Below are 17,167 nucleotides of genomic sequence, written 5' to 3' on the forward strand. Positions count from 1 at the left end.
TTTTCAAAGATATGCAACAAGTTATACCAGGGATTGAGTTTCTAAAATACTCAGGCTTTGATATAACAAAAAATCTATCGCATTGTCTGCTTATCTATGATGATTCATGTGAAGAAATCTTCAACGATAAAGAATTTGTAAAAATAGCTACCTCAGGACGTCATCGCAAATTACATGTTATATACATCAAGCATAATTTGTTCCATCAAAGCAAATGGTCCAGAACCATTGATCTGAATACAACACACATAATATTATTCAAGTCGCTTCGTGACATTCAACAAATTGAATATCTTGGAAAACAGTTGAATTGTCTCCAACTGTTAAAAGAAGCATACAAACTAGCAACTGCGGAGCCCTTTGGACATTTTATTATTGATCTCGATCCCAAAACCAGTCAGGGTTTACGATTTGCCTCACATATTATTGGACCTAATCCTTCAATTTTTTACATTCCTTCGGAGGAAGCCGTTGTTACACCAATTACGAATGAAAAAGAAACATTTGCTTATGCTCAAGCAATGGGCAAATAGCACAAACAAGAACACATTGAATCCGAGTTACTTAAAGACGGCGACTTCATTTGGTTTCTGAGTGAGTGTGTGATGAACGTACTCTCTGGAGATGTTCCAGTCAATAAAAAAGAACTAAAAAAATTTGAAAAAACTCTGCGTCAACTTTCAAACAGGAAAGTAGGGAAAACTGAACGGTTAAAAATAATTCAATCTCCCTCGGGCAACAATCTCATTCAACTCATAGCATTACCCTGCATTGAATATATAGAACAAAATGCATACTGAAGAGTTTGTGTTAATACCTAAACAGATGTATACAAGAGAACAACCTCATGTCTCTCAATTACTCAGCAACAAAAATATTCACAATCCAGCCAAGCAGATATCGCTTCTCCAGAGAAACAAGTCACCATCAGCTCCTTCTGCCTCGCAACAGGATACAGAACAACAAACTGACGCTTCAGTGGATGATAGAAGTACAATAAACGAGTCTATGGCGAAATCATTTACGACAGACAACACATCAACTATCAAAAAAGGAGTGCTGAATGATATTAGAATCTTGAAGGGGATAAAGTTTGAAAGAGCGAATACAATACTGGACATAATAGAGGAATCAGATTCTGTGTCCTTGGACTCATCAAAGAGATTGCTTATTAATGGTACAAATACAGAAGTTCTTGCTGCTACATTTCTTTACAATTTACAGCAAACCACTTGCAAACTATCTTTCGAACAATTCAGCGTATTAACGCATCTCGATATTGGGTCGCATTTGACTTGTAACACATACGCCAAAAAGTTTCTAAATTTATCATCTGAAGAGAGACTGCAGTTTTTGGAATATGAGTCGGACAAAGAATTTGCTTCAAAATCCCAGCGAAAGAAAACAAAAGCTTCTGACAGAGACCAGAGAAACTTTGAAGAGGCAGAAAAAGAAATCAAACCAACCAGCCCCTGGGAGAATTACTTCCTATCATGTTAAACAGTTAGACAAATTGTACACTAAAGGCAGTGCTGCATTTGGTAGCATTGCTAACTTGAAGGAGGCTAGCGGTTTCACCAGAGGCAAAATTGTTCGCTATCTTCAGTCGAAAGCCCCGTACACAAAATACAGACAATTCAGGAAAAGTTTTCCCCGACTGAAAGCTGTTGCATATAGAATAAATGAAATCTGGTCTGTCGATGTTGCGTATATGGATAAAGTTGCCCAACACAACAACGGTGTAAAATATTTGTTAGTGGCTGTGGATGTTTTATCACGTTACTTACGAGTTCAACCAAAGAAAGCTTTATATGCAAAAGATGCCGTTGAAGCGTTCAAAAAAATGATCAAGAAGAAACAACCAGAAAAAGTATGGACAGACAAGGGATCAGAGTTCAAAGGAGATTTCAAAAAATTTTGTGAAAAGAAAGGAATTCATTTATATACAACAGAAAGCGAAACCAAGTCGGCATTTGCAGAGAGGAACATTCGATCGCTTAAAAACATCATTTACAAATATTTGGAAGAAAAGTGGACTTGGACATATATTGAAGATTTACCCCAGTTTGTAAATACTATAAACAGCCGTGTTAACCGGGTAACCCATTTAGCACCTAATAAAGTTTTCAAAAAACATGAACCAATTTTAATATCATTAGCAATCAACACAAGTACAAACCAAAATACGAAAAAGGAGACCTTGTTAGAATTGCAAAGCACGACGAAAAATTCAGAAAAGGTTATAAACAAAATTATACAGACGAGGTTTTTACGATATTCAAAATTGCTACCGTGTGTCCACCAACGTACAATCTTATTGATGCAAACAACGTTATAATTGAAGGTAAGTTTTATGAACCGGAATTAGTCCAAGTAAACGTGTTAGTTACTGCCGACGAATAAAATGAATCCCGCCAAAGAATTCACAATCGATCTAATATCCAACGCATCAATGGAAGTTTTTGGGGAAAACACAATGGCAAAATTCCGTAACCAGTTATCTCAACCACTTATTTTGGATGGAGAATGGCAAGTAGCTTTATCTTCAATATCCTTCCCATCAAACATCAACAACGTTAATTCAAACGGGTTAGTCGTTTATAAAAGCTCGGGAGTGGAACTCGACGCCTCAAATAATCGCAGTGGACACCTCAGAAAAATTCGCAAAGGCATTTACAGTAGCTTGGATCAACTAATGGATGAACTCAGGCGAATTGCTCAGTTTAAACGATTTGATTTTACATTTGACAAAATTACTCATAAACTGGTTTTACAATTCGGAGCGAATGAGGGTTTTTCATTTGAAAACGAAGAAGTTCCAAGTATTCTCGGCTTCAAGGGTATAAAAGGCAACTCGCATGATGGATACATTCATATTGGATACAAATCACACAAAACTCTCAATAGACACCAAAGTGATTTTCCAGTTGATATAACCTGTGGCTCACAATTAATATTTGTCTACATAGACGTTATAGAATATCAAATTATTGGAGACGTGAGAGCTCCTGTAATTAAAATCATTGAGACCGAAAGGCGTTTAAGAAACGGCAGCATAAACACTGTTACACCCATTCATCACAAGACATTTACAATTCTGGATTACAAGCCCATACTTTCTAACAATATTCAGAACATTAAAGTGGAGTTGAGGAACGAAGCCGGAAAACTTATTCCATTTAATGATACAGGAAAAGTGATAGTAGGCCTAAAGTTTCAAAAAATCAAGTGAAATGGAAGCTTACTACAGCAACCAAGCATCACAGTCAATGCCACATTTCTCCGGTCATTATCGTCAAAGAGGAAGTGGCTTTGGAACCCTCGCAGCAGGTATTGGAAGAGTTGCTTTACCATTGGCAATAAAAAATAGGAAGAAATATGGCCCGCTGCCAAAAGAATTGGCCGAGAGCTTTTAGTGCAGGGTGCACCTGAGTTGGTTGAAGTAGCAACGAAACGAAAGTCGGCAAAGCAGGCGTTGAAAAGCACGGTTGCAAAAACAGCCCGAAAACAATTTGGTGGTTCTCTCCATTCACGCATAACACGAGGCCGGCAAGTTATTAAACGTCGAAGACAAGAATATGCAAAACCTCGAACCTACAAAAAACGTTCCACTAAAAAAATCATTTCTCGAAAACCACAGCCAAGAAGAAGTCGACTGGATTTTTTCTCTCGAGTCAAAAATGCGAACTAATATTGTAATACCTTCCGAAGCCACTCACAGTTCCTTGGATTTATTTGAAAAACCACCTTTGCTAGTCACCTTTGATCAATCATTTGAGCAAAAAACTGGACCACTTTATTCTCCCTCTGGATCATCGCTCGAATTCGAAGTTGTAGGCGATCGCAACAATTTCATAGATTTGCAGAAAATTTATTTGGAAGTAAAATGTCGAACACAAAATGCTGATGGAACTGATTTGCGATATACCGCCGGCGATGCAACCGCAACCGATGCTGCATATTTTGTCAACAATGTTCTTCATTCACTGTTTGCAGACTGTACTGTTTCTGCAAATGGAATAAAAATTTCCTCAGCTAATGGACACTATGCTCATAAAAGTTTTATTGAAACAGAATTTTCACATGGAACCGATGCAAAGGAAACTTGGTTAAAGTGTCAAGGTTACGAGTATGAGCCGAACCCCGCTGGTATAGCTGCAGCTTCAAGGGATGCAAGGCAGGTAGCTGTGAGAGAATCGGAACAAATTACTTTATATGGAAAGCTCGCTGTTGATTTCTTTTCCTGTGAAAAACATTTAGTAAGTGGTGTTACCTTAAGACTTTCTTTCCGAAGGTCGGAAGATGATTTTGTTACCATTAGTGAGACAGCGGCAAAAAATTACAAAGTTAAAATCGATGAAGCAAACTTATTTGTTAGAAAGATGACAGTGTCAGACAACGTTTTTGGAGCCATTGAAAAAACACTCCTAAAAACTCCGGCAATGTATCGCTACAATGAAGTAATAACAAAAACATTCCTCGCAACAACAGGTCAACGCAGTTGGAAACATGAAGATATTTTCACAAAAGAACCAATAAGGCGGCTGATTGTTGCATTGTGCAGGAGCAATGCATTCATTGGAACTAACAATATCAATCCCTACCACTATCAAAAGTTTGATTTGAGTGAAATTACGGTCTATCGAAACGGGTTCGCAACAGCTGGCACCCCAATGTTAACAAATGATAACAAGCGCCTGTATTACAATTCAATGAGTGCATTAGCTTATGTTGAAAACGGTCATGGAATACCACTAAGTGATTTTGCGCATCACTTTATAATGGTCTTTGACTTAACTAGCACGCAAGAGGCGACGCACGATTTTATTCATCCCGAACTAACAAATTCTTCATTATCGGTTGAACTGAAATTTGATACTGGTTTGCCAAACAACATTGAAATTTTTTTCCTGGGAGAAAAATCGTCTACTGTGTACATTGACTCTGCAAGAAACGTATCCAAAAATGTTCTACCTATGAATGCTTACTAATGGATGAAGACCAAATTTATTTTCATGTTCAAAAGTGCAAACATCTCAAATTTGAATTTCGAGGTGTTTATGCGGTTGACAATTATCCCTTAAATTTACCAGTTAACAGTTTTATAATTGTGAATGCATCGCGAGCTGATTCTATTGGTTCACATTGGGTGATGCTTGCGAAACGCTACGCACACCCCGTACTATACTTTGCAGATCCGTTAGCACTTCCTCTGACTGCCTATAAAGACATTTTCTCCCGCTTACAGCAATGTACTGATTTACATATGACGATGGATATTATGGAGCACAGAAGAGATATTCAGTCTCCCCTGCAATCAGCAGACTCGCAACTGTGTGGTTTATTTTGCATCTATATTGCTCATTATTTCTATAGCAGTAAGTTTCCATTTGTACCTGATGTAAATGAATTGCAATTGTTGGCATTTTTAAAACATATGGAGTGAAATTGAATTAATTGTTCTATCACAGCACTATTTTAGACAGTAGAATTTTTACAGAACTGAAAGTTTATTAAATAGTCTGAAGTCTCATGTACAAAACTTCCCTGCCCACTTAAATTATATCCATAATCTGATAGAGAGAAGAAGAATGTTCACCAAGCATTAGTTGACAAAAACGTTTTACAGTCACATCAGGGATAGTAGAAGCAGGTATGGTAGTAGTAATGGTTGAGAGTCTTTTCACAGGATTAGGCAGAGGAAGTTGTTTTTTAGTTTTCTTGGTTGAAACATGATTAAATTTTGACAAGTACTCCACAGCAACATGTAAGCGAGAAACAATAGCACCATGAGTAACAAAATTTTTCTCCGTAGGCAAAATAAGGATTTTAAAACAAGTCACAAGGCAAGGTATCGTCGCAGGAGCATACGAAGAAAAAACAATTTTATCTTCGGAACCTGTATCTTCAAAAATGAGATGCCAATGACTGGAACCAAACGAACAACCATCGATAACAGTCGAAGACGAATGATAACCGTATGCAAAATTTTCTATTCCAGAATCTTGAGGTTTTGGTTCTGTGTCGCAAATAGTGTATTTGAATCGTTTTTGAAATTTTTTGAAGTATTCAGGACTGTTTTCGTACATAGCTTCAACCATAGTAAGAGACTAAACTGAGTGAGTAAATAGTGATATACCTCTATGAATTATTGGGTTTGAGTTGATAACATGGTGTAAACAAAATTTCAAGGTCGTTCGAAGACGAAATTTTTTTACATTGTTATTTTTATTGCTTGCAAACAAATTCTGTCTAGACATTAAGTAAACAAACCGAGACATTAAGTAAACAAACCGAATAAATTTTGTCTAGACTTTAAGAAAACAAATCAGGGTTGTTGAAGTTCTGTACATGAAAAAAGGCTGTCGCAATTTCCCGAAGTTTTGCAAATTTTGCTGTGATTGGTTGACGACTCGAATTAAAATCTATTTTTAGTAACATAAAAAAATATTTCAACTTTATTGCTCGCATGTATTCATGAATACACTTTGATTTTCTGCAGAACTTGAGAGACATTTGTTTATTCATATTCTAAGACTCAGTTGTCAATACTTTTCGATAAAAATAAAACATCTATGTGTTCATTCCATAGTTAAACGTACCCAATTATTACAAAATGCCTGCAAAAGATCGAAACCTACCCGTCAACTGTGGAAATTGTGGAAAATCTGTTGTAAAGGCTGATATTGCTCGCCACAGGAAGACATGCATGATGGGGACGCTTTACTGTAAGAAAAGGAATTGTAATTTTGCGACAAAAAATGCTGCAGAATTGTCATACCATATTGCGAAGGCTCACGGAGCAAAAGTTCGTAATACACTGAACAAGTGTGTTGTCTGTCAGAAACAGTTCCCAAGTTTCTACTCACTTCAACTGCATCGCAAAACGGCACATCAAGCCAGCACAAAAATTGGGTCCTCAAGCACAAACCGTGTTCGTCAGATTATGGAGAAAGTTGATAACGATAGCGAGTCATTGAACGAAGAACTGGCAGCCTGTCAACATTTACTTGACGATATGCATGCTGAGCATGGTAGACAAGAAGTTTTCAACTTCAGTTTATCAGATTTGGACTACAAAAAGATCAATGAAAAAATCGATGAAGTTTTCACAAAATTGAAATGTGCTGCAAAAGTTAACCTAGCTTTGGGGTTTATTTTGCGAAATGTAGAGACAAACGATTACCGATATTATTATCCGCATGAAAATAAATTACTCCTGGATCAAGCTTTTCTTCTAAGCAATAGAAACGACTTATTAAACCTTCAGAACAAAATCGAGAAACTTGACTTGATTGAAACATGTACAAAAGAACGTCAAAACTCAAAATGGCGGTTCACAGTAATCACAAATGTTACCGTTTTTGCAGCGCTTCTTACAAATATACCTATGGGTTGCACTGATACTCCACTTCCAGAACCATTGTTAAGGAACCCTGAGGTTAATTGTCTCGTTTCAAACGGACACGATGAACCGTATAACGATAATTTGTGTTTATTCCGTGCAATTGCAATTCATTTATTCGGATCAATAGATGTTGAACCAAATGCAACTCAAATATTTCACAATTTTGTTACTGCAAGTGGTTGCGACCCCGAACACTTTGCAGGTGTTTCCTTTGATCAAATTCCTATAATTGAAGAACTGATAAAACAAAATATTTTCGTCTATGATTTTGACATTGAAGATGGTGAAATTATTGGTGAACTTGTTCGACGAAGCGTTGAAAGATATGATAAAAACATCAAATTGCTTCGGTATAACAACCATATTTGTTATGTTAATGATATCAACAAATTCTTCAAGAAGTTTCGTTGTCCCAGCTGTGATGTCTTTTTCAACCATTCCGGAAACTTCAATCGTCACTTGAAAACTTGTAAAGAACGAGTGAAAAATGTCTATCCGCGAGGTGTTTATTCCTTGCGAGAAACATTGTTTGAGAAGCTGGACAACTTCTCAATAGCTTATCCAGAAGATGATACTCTCTTCAAAAATTTAGCCGTCTTCGACTTCGAAGCAATATGTGTTCATTCAGTGGATATCAATAACACAGCGACAACATCATGGATTGGTACTCATGTACCTGTATCGGTATCAATCTCTTCAAATTTGTTGGACCAACCAGTTTTCATATGCGAAAACGATCCTAATCGTCTCATCATATCCTTTGTAGCTCAACTGGAAATACTAGCAGCAAAAAACAAGGTGGATGTGAGATCCAAGTTCTTGGAGGTGGAATCAGAGATAAAAACCAGGTTGAATGATGTTTCCTGCAGGCTGCAAATTATTTCCGAAACTCAATCAATTATCAGTAGTGAAACAGAAGATAGAAATGCTTCTAAAAATTTCTTACGATACCAACAAAAGCAGCTCCTTGATCTCCAGTGTCATTTCAATAATTATGTTGACACTCTACCAGTTTTTGGATTCAACAGTGGAAAGTATGATCTGAATTTAATCAAAAGCTATCTCATTCCTCATCTCCTCAACGACAAAGCTGTTACACCTACGGTAATCAAGAAGGCAAATCAATTTATTTCTTTCAAATTTGGGGATATTCAATTTCTCGATATAGTAAATTTTCTCGGTGGAGCAACAACCCTGGACTCCTTTCTGAAAGCATATCAATCCGAAGAGACAAAAGGATATTTCCCATATGAATGGTTTGATTCGCCATCGAAACTTGACTGTCGCCATCTTCCACATTACGATTCCTTCTTCAGCAAACTGAAAAACCAAAATCCACTGGAAAAAGATTTCGCTCAGTTCGAAAAGTTGATTAAATCTGGAAAAGAAGAGTCGGTAGTTCTCCGGGAAATGGGACTGAAAGAAAAGCCTAGAACTGGAATAGAAAACTATGCTCTCCTAGAAGAGTTGTGGAAGGTGGATAAAATGAAAACTTTTCGAGATTTCCTTCGTTGGTATAACAACAAAGATGTTGTACCAACTTTGCAAGCAATGAAGAAAATGATGAAATTTTATCACGATCAGAAAATTGATATGTTAAAGCTTGGGTGTACACTACCCAATTTGGCAAATATCTGTCTTCATAATTCAACTGATAGAAAGTTTTACCCTTTCATCGAAGCTGACAAAGACTTGCATGAGAAAATACGAAGTGAAATGACTGGTGGTCCATCAATAGTGTTTACGAGGAAAGCTGTTGTAGACAAAACATTCATCCGTAGGTCAAATAATGTCTGTAAAGCAATACTCGGAATAGATGCTAGCCAATTGTACCCCTTCTCCATGTGCCAAGCGATGCCAACTGGACTCTACACTAGATGGGAGTTTGATAGCGATCTTCAAAAGTTCAAAGCTCGTCAAAACAAAATCAGGAAGTTTGAGAACATGGTAATGTCTTTCTATCAAGCAAACAGACCCGAATGTACTATTGAGAGCTTCTATACAACTGGAAAACAGAAAAAAATTGATTCTTTTACTGTGGATGGCTTTTGTAGTCACTGCCAAACAATTTTTGAAGCCCTTGGATGCTACTACCATTTCTGTCCCTGTAGAGAAACTCAACCATGTCTGGATAAGGACGAATTTGAGAATGGTATCCGGAAGCGTGAGTCTGATAAGTTACGAAAGCTTTACCTAGAAAAGAAAGGATACAAAGTTATAGAGATGAGAGAATGTGAATGGTGGGATCATGTTCAGAAGAACTCCATGTTGAAGAACCACGTTAGAAAAAATTTCCCCTACAAAATACCTTTGAGCAGTGAGACGCTGTTGATGCGGATACAGGAAGATAAATTATTCGGATATGTACAGTGTGATTTAGAAGTTCCTGAAGAGCTTCGTGAACGATTTGCAAACTTTCCTCCAATTTTCAAAAACTGTGATGTTGGAAGAGAGAATATAGGTAAATTCATGCTGGATTATGCTGAAAGAAACTCCTTATTGTTAAAACCACAACGAATGTTGATTTCCAGTTACAAATTAAACAATGGAAAAGTCATAACACCATTATTAAAATTCTATTTGAAGCTGGGTCTCCGCTGTACCAAAATCCACAGATTCCTTGAGTATATCCCGCAAAAATGTTTCAACGGTTTTGTACAATCTGTTGTTGATGCAAGACGAGAAGGTGATGAAAATCCAGAATCTAGCGTTGTTGCTGAAACTATGAAATTACTTGGGAACAGCTCGTATGGTTATCAGATTATGGATCGAAGTCGACACACAGAAACTCTTTATCTTAACGATGAAAAGACGCATAAAGCTATTAATAATCGTCTTTTTAGAAGATTGAACAACGTTTCGACAGATATATATGAGGTTGAGCTTGCAGAAAGCACTGTTGAGCATCGTGAACCAATAATTGTTGGATTCTTTATCTTACAGTATGCAAAACTGAGAATGCTGGAGCTCTACTACAATTTCTTTGACAAGTTCTGTGATGTTCAGAAATTTGAGGAGCTTGAAATGGACACTGATTCTCTGTATCTGGCACTAGCTCATGAAAATCTCTATGAATGCATTAAACCAGAAATGAGGAGTACTTGGAATGAGATGAGAAGTAATGACTGCACAGATTTTTTTCATGCTAATAGTACAAGTAATTTTTTCCCAAGAACCTGTTGCGATAAGCATATAAAACATGACAAGCGTGAGCCTGGATTATTCAAAGAGGAATTCCGATGTACTGAAATGCTATGTTTATGTAGCAAAACGTACTGTTGCTATAATTCAGTAACGAACAAAACTAAGTTCAGCAGCAAAGGACTTAACAAGAGTGTTCTGGAAGAAAACAGTGATGATGGACCTTTAAAGAAATACAGACGAGTCCTGGACGATGCAGTGAATATAGCCTCAACTAACAGAGGATTCAGAACTATAAATCACCAAATTCTAACCTATGAGCAAACAAAAAAAGGACTCTCGTTTTTCTATCCAAAACGAATTGTGGATGCAGATGGAATTCATACGACACCTTTGATAATCTAAATTTTCTGATTCTTTTCTGATTCATTCATTTTATACATTTAAATCAATTGTCCGCTTGTGAACATGTGATGTGATTATAATAAAGTTTTTTCAAATTGATGAGTCCACTGTTTAAAGTAATCATTCTTGATGGGAAACCCGAACCGGGTTTTTAAAGTTCAAGCTGAGCATGTAAAAGTTTTCTGACTTATTTCGCAAGGTGTTGACCAGATCTGAGACAACCCTGGATGAAAATATTGCTAATATGGACCCCTTGAGACCCTGGATGATAATATGGACCCCTTGCGTACCGTAAAATAAAGATGGAAAATGATACAGAAGTGAGTTGATAAAAGTTATCGCCGTTGCCTAAAAAATTTAATTCGAAGGAGGATGTTTTTGGGTTCAAAAAAAGTTCCACTGCCGAGGTTCGAACCACTGACCTCCTGATCAACAGCCCGTTGCCTTAACCACTAGCCTGTCCGGACGTTACAATCTTTCTTCTTACAATCAGTTTTGATTTTGCAACAAAGGACTTCTGAATACGCGCAGTTTAGGTCGCGCAGAAAGCGTGAAATCAAGCGTGAAAAAAACCGCTTAAACAGTGACGAGACAGAATGTTCTAGAAGAAATGTAAAACAAAAATAGACGACGAAAAAAACCAAGAGCACCGCATTATAGCTACGCTCAGCTTACAGCTTGGTAGATATAATAACACAGCTTCATTTTCCAATTTGCTATCTGTTATCTTATTCTTATTTTTGATGCAAAATTTAATGAGAAATCTTATACATAAGACCTATTACCTATTCTAATTGGCTGGTATCTTGTTTCAAATCTTGATACGTGTAAAATCTATTACCTATCTTTGTACATTATTGTCAAAAATCAAATATTATTACATGTTAAATCTATTCCATATCTTTATACGTTGTTCTCATCACTCTAATGTCAATACATGTAAAATCTATTACCCATCCTTATACATTATGGTCAAAAGTCAAATCCTAATACATGTAAAATCTATTACATATCTTTATACGTTGTTCTCATCACTCTAATGTTAATACATGTTAAATCTATTACCTATCTTTATACATTACTGTCGGAAATGAAATCTTAATACATGTAAAATCTATGACCTATGTTTATACGTTGTTCCCATAACTCTAATGTTAATACATGTAAACTCTATTACCTATCTTTATACATGGCTGCGATAATTCAATGGTGACCAAAATGATTTGAAATCGCTATAGCCTATCTTGAAACATGGGGGTCACCACCCCCCCCCCCCGGGCAGCTCCGCTCATCTATATACTACTAACGATATCACACAATTCAATCATTGTTTGACAAAAATCATTGAATTGAAAAAAGACTTCAAAACAATAAAAGATACAGTTAAGATTGTATCGGAATTTGCATTCCTTTTCTGGCTAGATAAGATAGTACATATAAACGAATAAAGAATCAAATTCGGACAAACAAATAAAGAAGAAATAAAAGGTTCAAAACAAGACTTAAACAACTTTGAAAAAATTTTGAAAAAATCCTAAAAGTTAGCTCTGATAGCTTAAACAACACTATAGGGCTAGATAGGGCTGATCATCGATCAGGGACAAGATAGGGCTGATCATCGATCAGATAGGGCTGATCATCGATCAGGGACAAGCTGGTTCAACAACATTCAACCATTCAAAAAGCATGACATCAACATCTACACCGAAAGCTGTTCAAACGAATTTGGTAACAAAGTCAATAATTTCTTTGTAATTAGACAATGATCGAAAGTAGTCCAGTTTGAAACTGCGCTGTCCTTCCTTTGTCGTGTAAAGGTGATATTGTTCTGATATCAATTTTGATAGCCAATTTTTCGCTGAGATGAGCCTTCAAATTGTGACATGATATGATAAATTATGGGTGCTAAACCGGCAGTTGAGTTTGAATTTTTGGCATACACTTCCTGAAAGGAACACAAGTCAAGAATGAAAACGTTAATATGTTATTTTGAGAAGGAAATACAAAGTTGAAAGTAATTTTAATACGTTTAATGGGATATAAGCATTTGTGTTACATACCAAAAAAGTTTTCAAAGAACTCCTCTAGCATTTCAAAGGGCGTCAGTTGTCAGAACTTTTAAACTAATTCTTATTTGTTTTCAGTTGTAAAATGAACTGAATTTTCTCTTAAGTACCTCAGGCATTGATATTTCACGGTTTTCATTTGCTTGCTAGGCATAAAGAGTAAGACTTGCATTGTGCGTATGATGAGTTCAGTCTGCTCTGCAAAAGTTCTTGCATAAAAATTTCTTCTAAAAGCACTTTTATTGGTTTGCTGAGGTATTATGTTGTCTGTGATCATAAAAGCCTATGTACATGTACTCTACTGTGTTGAGGCGTGCAGCAAAAGTTGAGATAAGTAGAGAGTGAATACTTAGGATTGCAAAAGTTTTTTAGTGAAAAAATTTTGACCAACAGTGTGCTCCAGTTAAGTAAGACAACGCTGACTAAAATAAAGCAAGAGATCAAACAGGAAAATTCAAATTCATTTAGTTTTACTTAATGGCGTTCTTGTTTGACTTATTTGGTTACAATTGCTTCTAGTTTATATAGTAAATTGTTCGAAGTCATACATTTCAAAATCAAGTTCTTTGTACAATACTTTTGATTTTGCACGTGGTTAATTTACTGCAACGATAAGAAATCTTTTGCTCACATTTTCCTGTTAGTAGATAACAAACAAGTGCAAAAAGACTCAGTTTGAACCATAGATATAAGATTGCATTAGTCTTTTCTGTTTACATGTTCAGCAAAATGTGTTTGTATTTGAGTTTTTGGTTTTCATAGAAATTACACAGCGGTTTTCAAAGCTAGGTATCAATCTGAAGTTTTTCAGTGTGTTAATTGAGTAATTCGTAAAATTTCAAAAACTAAGTGTTCGTTAACGCAGGCGAAAAACTTTATTAATCCATGAACCTATCAATAACAGTTAGCAATTGACATATCAGAAAAAAATTCCAATAGATGCAAGAAGTGAGCTTCCTCAGGGCGAAATATAAAAGTCTTTAAAGTACAAATTTTTTAAAGTAGTAGTAAAAAATTAAATAGTACATAAAAATTTTTTTCACACGGAAATCTTTTAAAATTTTGTTTTGAATAACCTATAATTTTTTTGAGTCAGCAGGGCTTTGCTTTATAATAAGTCATTAAAACAAAAAACAAAGTTTACGTGAAAATGTTTCATTTTTCACCTTTGTTGAATTTGCAGTTCTGTTAGAGGTTTCCTTTTTTGAGCACCGTGTTGAAAAAGAATCTTTTTATACTACCTGTGAGACCACTGATTCGTTTTCCTAGCAAAAATTTTAGATCAATAAAGCTGTTTTGAAGATAAACGTTTTGCTATATTAGTACTCATGAAAAAATTTTACATGTACATAATGATTCTCCAATTTTTGTTATAGAGGATAACCTTTTTCTTGCAGATCAAAATTCTGTTAAATTACAATGGTCTTTATTGACAACAGTGGCTGTTAGCACAACACGCAATAGTAAAATTCCACCTGAAATTTTATTCTAAAAGCCAGTTTTACATACTTCACAAAGGCAAGAATGCTTATTAACACATAGATCTATGAAAACACTGATTTCCAAAATTTTGATTACTTTGAACTTTTAGCTTGATGCACCAAGGATAGCTGAGTTTTGACAATAGTAACTTCTCCAATTCGGCGAATTGAATGTAGAAATATACTTGTCACTTTGACGATAGTATTAAAGCGCCTATTCTGATTTCTTCTGTCGGTGTTGACGGATTTTGATGGTAGCATAAATCAAGTTTAGTTGTGTCAACTGTTACTCAATGCGGTCATGACTTAAAAAATCTTCCATTTTATTATCTTGTCTTCTTTTTAGTTAACTTACAAAATTTAAAGTTCATTAGCAGACCATTTTTTAGAGAATAATAATCCTTTAGAAAATTGCACTGACCTCTCTTTTCAAAGATTAGCGATAAAAATGTCAACACTGTGTTGATATTGGAAAATCATGTTGTTTTCTTCTACTTTTCTAAAAAACAATGCTAAATTATACTCTTCAGGAATGCTTGTAGAACTTGTGCAGTAAGGATTGCATAATAGACCATTCGAATAAAGTTTCAATGATGAAACTGTGAAACTCATGAAAAAAGCTTATTATTTTACTTTGATGAAAAACCTTATTACTGATACGGCGTTTTAACTGTTTCTTTGGAATCATTGATTGCTTTTCTAGCAAAACAAACCAAACAAAACTCTGTGACTATAGTTCTTTTTTCCGATACACTGACAGAATAAAATTCTGCGTCTTCTCAAAAACATTGGTTTCAATGACTGAAAAGGAACTAATTATAAAACTGAAGTCTCACAATGAAGAAAACTAAGTGTTTGTTGCTAGAGTTATTAGGGAATTTCCTAGGATCTTTTTCTGACAAACTACCATTGCATTTCTAAAGTCATTTCTTGAATTGTATTTACAAAGAACTTGAAAGTTTTTTAGGTTTAGAAGACGTATTTGTTCTTTGATAACATCTATTAGAACATAGAAGTTTACACAAAATCTATTCCGTGGGTTGTCAGCGTCAATTCTTTATTCTTCCCATGTTTTGATTTCCGTTTTTTCTGACAAAACCAGTTTAAATTAGTCTTTTTTCAAAGTCAATTATCCTTGAATATTTGTTTTAAATCGAACTCGAACTCAAAGGTTATACCTTTAGTTAAAGTGATCGGCCATGTTTCTCCTTTTTATTTTTTTGTTTATCCAAAGCTATACTTTCTCAGATTGTTGAGTTTCGAATAATAAAAAAAGAATTCCTTTTTAAGTCAATTATCCCTGAACACTGTTTTTAGATCACAAACTTGAACTCGAACTCAAAGGTTCTACTGTTTAGTGTTCTCAAAGTAATCCATGTTTACCCATTTTGTTTTAATTGCTTATCCAAAGCCATATCGTTTCCGATTGTTGAGTATTGAACACTAAAAAGACGTCTTTTGTTTCAATTTCAACAATAAATTCTTCTCTGGAACCGTTTGGTGTAAATTGAGTGTAAGCAGACGTAGAAAACAAACGAAATTTTTTCACCTACACCCCTAAATTTAAAGTTTTTGTTTGAGTTGTCAACTACTACAAGGATGTTTCACTCAAATTTTCTGTGAAACGTTAAGAGGTTGATTTATTTTCTTCATTTTCATCAGTAAACAAAGATTAAAGGAATATCAGAAAAATAAGGCAGAAGTTAATACAGCAAAAATTGCAAAATCATGTAGAGCTAAACTTTTTCACATAGCAAGTTCACAATTACTGTCTTGGCTGTGAACAAATCATTAGCCGAAGCTAAGGTTCATTATGAAACTCAACTAAAACATTGTTTTTTTGTCAATCTCTCGCAGCAGTTTTCAGCTTATACAAAAAGTTGAAACCTAAGGTTTCATAAAAAGTTGTGTAATACCTGACAATGAAATTACAAGTGAATTCAAATAGACTTATGAAAACAATTACATAAAGTAAAATCTTCTAAAAAAATGATTTGCCCTCCAAGGACTTCTCCTTCTCTCTCTCTCTCTCTCTCTTTCTCTCGTTTGACTTGTATGCGTGTAAATAAATAAGTACATAAGCACATTCGGTTTTATATACATACACTCCACCGTATACATAATGAAAAACCTACACATATGTACCCAAATTAGTCTTCATATATACACACATTAACAATTTCTACACAAATGCTTAAATTGAAGCTCAAAAAGTCATAAAATCATTTGACTACCTTTAACCACAAGTATATTTACTCATATAAAAATAAACTTTTATGATTATATACATGAATACACGCAATTTTATACATAAAATTATCATTCTTTCAATTCATTCAGTTTTTCTTTAATACACAAAAAAGCCTTTTTAAACACAAACAAGCAAACATACATATTTGTTTTTGGTAGAAACAGACATAGTTACAAATGTATATAAAAAATAAAGACATATTTCCTCATATTTTTGCATATTTGCAAAACTATTGTCAACAAAAATTGCTTCTGACTGTTCTTTGTCTTATCTCAAATCTTTTCAGAAGCTGAGTTTTTCCTGATCTACTTGGTTGAACGAAATCGAATTCACAAAAATTAATTTTGAGTGCTCTTTCACAGCGCAAATTCATTTCTTACCAGTTTAAGTTTTCAAAAAACTTTGAATTTTTTTT

Source organism: Convolutriloba macropyga, chromosome 14, assembly GCF_964194025.1.
Source record: "Convolutriloba macropyga chromosome 14, txConMacr16.3, whole genome shotgun sequence".
In the NCBI taxonomy this organism is placed as follows: domain Eukaryota; kingdom Metazoa; phylum Xenacoelomorpha; order Acoela; family Convolutidae; genus Convolutriloba; species Convolutriloba macropyga.